This window comes from Aplysia californica, unplaced genomic scaffold, assembly GCF_000002075.1.
Source record: "Aplysia californica isolate F4 #8 unplaced genomic scaffold, AplCal3.0 scaffold00743, whole genome shotgun sequence".
In the NCBI taxonomy this organism is placed as follows: domain Eukaryota; kingdom Metazoa; phylum Mollusca; class Gastropoda; order Aplysiida; family Aplysiidae; genus Aplysia; species Aplysia californica.
The window spans coordinates 274,972-279,057 of NW_004798013.1; the positions used below are offsets into that span (position 1 = coordinate 274,972).

The 4,086-nt window shown below is 40.7% G+C and overlaps 1 protein-coding gene across 1 annotated transcript in view; it reads left to right on the top strand.

Moving 5' to 3' along the window:
* The first annotated feature begins 341 nt into the window (after positions 1 to 341).
* The window catches only part of LOC101856987 (flavin-containing monooxygenase 5), a 26,485-nt gene continuing 22,740 nt past the window's right edge, over positions 342 to 4,086 (top strand). Inside the window, exon 1 of the mRNA XM_005109026.3 lies at positions 342 to 734. The gene's annotated coding sequence lies outside the window, so the exon portion shown is untranslated. The remainder of the gene's footprint in view (positions 735 to 4,086) is intronic.

Here is a 4,086-nt window from a genome sequence, read left to right on the forward strand (position 1 = left end):
TATGTGTGTGTGTGTGTGTGTGTGTGTGTGAGAGAGAGAGAGAGAGAGAGAGAGAGAGAGAGAGGAGGTGTGGAGAAGGATTAGCAAGCCAGATTCCTCCGTCGAGGTGGCCACTCCCAACACCCAGTGTAAATTACAGAAGCCGGACATAGGAAAGAGAGTAAGAGAAGAAAAAGAAACAAAATTGCTAACAGTCAGCTGTCGAGACGAAGGAGATAGTAGAGGGTGGCGGTGGGTAAGGGAGTGGGGGTTGTGGTCGGGAGGGGGGGATTCGTTCTACCCCACCGAAAAGACTGCTGGGGAAAGGAGCGACTAAAGGAGGGGGCAGGGTCTATTTTTCTTTTTTTCATTTTCCACTTTTTTCTTCCAGTCCGGAGAAAGAACGGAGCTAGCTGCGATTTGTTTTTGGGTTGTTCTTTCTACTTTTTTTTTCTACTTCACTTTTTTCTCCCATTCCCGAGACATGCTTTCCCAGCGGCAGTGGTGAGATGGACGATAAATCAAGGCAGGTTTTTGGCGCTCTGGTGGCTGCTCCTTGCCGCTGTAGGCCAATGGCATGGCCAGTCCAGGCTCCAACTCTGGTCCAGGCGGGTCAAAGCGGGAAGGCAACGTCCTTGGCGAACAAGGGAAGGGAATGAGAACCTTTGTTCTTTTCTTCCAGTTGTCGATATTGAGGATCTGCCACCTCCACCCCGCCCTCACTGGCTTCAGTTCAAGTTGTGATTTCGATTTAGGTAAGCATCGTGTCATCGCTATTTGAATGAGCTCTATCATTTTTAAAAGTCAATATTGATCTCAGCTCCTAGACATTTCCCTACCTTCAAATTACTAGATTATATCTACTCAGTACCTAGTTTTGCGAAATTTTAAATTGAGTTTCTTAACGTGTCCAGATTTTCCAAATGCAGTTCTTTGAATATCTTGAGAACGACTCCGAATAATCTTATGACTGTGGTAGAGGTGGTAGAACACAGGTTGTTTTCTGACTTCATTCCCTTTGTCACTCAAAACTGCTAAAAACGTATATAGAAGTTTATAGTTAAAAGGTAGAAAGATTAAATGACATTAATTATTACTCTCACTTCCAAGACATGTATCTCTACTCTAAAAACAAAATTATTTTGTCGTCATCGATGTCTGTATATGTCCAAACTGTAGAGTCAGGATGGTGATTGCCTTTTTGTATGAGCATATTTTATTGTCTGAAAGAATGTTGCTGTCAAAGTGTGGCAAATGATGAAATGTACACTTTGGACCCATGTTGTGCGGAAAGGCGAGATACAAATGCTCTCATTATTATTATTATTATTATTGTTATTATTATTATTATTATTATTATCATTATTATTACTAATATTATCAACAAGCTCAATTCGTGCTTATAGTATGCATACTAATTGAACATTTATCTATAATATAATATATGGCAACATGGAAACACATGTCCAACTTTCCCCATAAAACTACGACAGCTACAGAGTTGAAAGTTGGCAGGTACCTGCAAAAGGATAGATAGGCCCCCATGACGGAGCCCGATTTTTTATTCACTCATTTCCTGAATTTAGAAAAATAAATTGAACAAATAGTTCTTTAAAAAAAAAATTATAGTAGAGGGTTTTACGGCGCTCGCAACTGCAGAAGGTCATATGAGCGCGCGGGACACACCTAATACTTTTAGTTGGTAGGAAATTTTGAATTTTGCCCGGGTGGCGGCCGAAGCCAACTTTTATCGATTTTAGACCACCAGGGGATCTTTGACGTGCGCAACTTGCACACGGGCCCTCAGAGATTTTTCGCCCTTGTCCGAGAAGGCTAGGTGTAGATCTTTCCTACCAGAAGATCAGGGGTGAGGCCTAAAGACAGCTGTAAGAAGGAGTCAAGGAGTAGCAGTAGAAAGGCTGTAGAAAGAGTCAGGAGCCCTGAGGAGGGGGCAAAGGGGGTGAGGGGGTGGGGGCAGAAAGAGGAGACGAAAGCAGATGACAGAATATTGCTAGAGAGCAGGAAAGGGGGTGAAAGGAGACAATTTTAGAGAAGAAAATTTTTCGGTCGCTACACGGATTCGAACCCGGGACCTTTGAATGAGAGGCCAACACCTTAACTTTTAGGCCACGAGAGCCCCCTAACAAATAGTTCCCGTCCTTCTTTGGCCTTTGTGAGTATTCTACTGAGAAACGAAACAAATCTGCTAAGCTGTCCTTCACAGCGGAAGTGCCGGAAGTGATATTTGGCGAGGCGCATTTTGTTTTGAGAGTATAGATCTAGACCTTCTAACTTTTGCATCTCTCAAGATTTATTGTTCCATTCCAGTAGAGTGTATGTATAGTAGGCCAATGAATTTCAGGTGATGTTAATGAACCGATAATTTCTGTTATCGAAAGGGGGTCCAGCTAGTTCATTGACAAGGAAGGATCTCAAATATTCCATCTAGAAACAAAAAAATGATTACGAGATTAACAAATGATCATATTATTGAGTAACATGTTGCAATAAGTATGAATGCAATTGCTAAATCAGCATGAGTACATTTTTTGTACTAATCAAATGGCATTAATTGCTAGAAATGCTCAAAGGACCACAAAAAATGATTTAGGACAAAACAATGATTTAGATAAACACACAGCCTATAAAACTTTTTTCTGCAAGTTGTATCTGTCGATTAGGGACATATCGCTCACTCGTTTCCACATGGGTGGTTGGCGGGTGCTCTGGTGTGTTTAGTCCCTTCTTTACTATCAAACATCATCCTTTCTTTTAAAGAGCTGAGGAGTATTTTTATCTTGTTTCTAGCTTGCCGTTCTTATCTGTGCCTTTCTCCTTTCCCGCATGTCCAGCTTTTTCTATTTACACTGAGTGTTGAGAATGCCCACCTCCCGACCAGAATCCTGCTTGCTAATCCTTCTCCCCACCTCTCGTACTTTCAATCTCTTTCTCTCTCACGCGCTCTCTCTCTCTCTCTCTCTCTCTCTCTCTCTCTCTCTCTCTCTCTCTCTCACTCACTTTTTCCCTCTCGCTCTCTCCCTCGCTCTCTCTGTCTCTTTCTGTCTCTCCCTCTCTCTCGTTCTCTCTCTCTCTCGTTATCTCTCGATCTCTTGATCTCTCGATCTCTCGATCTATCTATCTATCTATCTATCTAATTTTAATGTTAACCTGCGCCAAGAAATATTAATATAACAATATTACTCAGCAGACACAGTCTTTGTTCCCAATCCGCCACAGTAAAAAGCATTTATTGGCTTGGTTCAGGTCGTAATATCTAGTGTTCGTAGAATCGAACAATCTATGATCTTGGGTTCGTTAACAACTGATGTTGAAAAAAGGGTTATGTATTCTTGAGCACAAGCAACCGAACCACTCATTGCGAAACGGCAATTTATAAAAAAAAGAAATTATTAATAAGTTTGTTCTGTAGAGTTTTTAAAGCCCCCCTCCCATTTGACTGGGTCCTATCGGAGATGGACCTTACAGTGTTGAAAGTAGATTTAAATCTTTACCATGACCAAAACCGCATTTCAGGATTTTGCTTGCCATGTCGTTAAGACAAAAGCAAGATGGGGGGGGGGGGGTATGACTGTGGAATAACATGTGAAACAAAATGTTTAAAAATCGATGTTCAAAATGACTTTTTGATTAGGTCTAAATAAGTGTAAAAACTCATTTGTATCCTTTAAAAAAATTTTAACGTCTTTTTCCTTCTTTCTTTCTTCCTTTCATTTTTCTTTCTCTCTTTCTTTCTTTTTGTCTTTTTTCTTGTCTTCTTTCTTTCATTCTTTAGTTTTTTTTAGAAGGGGGGGGGGGGTTATAGACGTTATTGGTTACTAAACTGTTTCGTCGTAATTCGGAGGTCCTCAGATCGAAACTAGAGCGTACCCCTCTGATTATAGTCTTTGTCTTCAGAATGTTCTCGAAAATCCTTTAGGCTGGCTCAGTATTGTCGATTAACTCACTCTGTTTCAGGCTGTAACATATTACCCACTTTCTGACACATGTCTTTGAGACGTTAACTCGTGGGACGAAGAGAGTGAAATAATCAACATATCGATGACCTGCAGTTAAAATACATTAACCCCAAATTATTGTTATTATTAT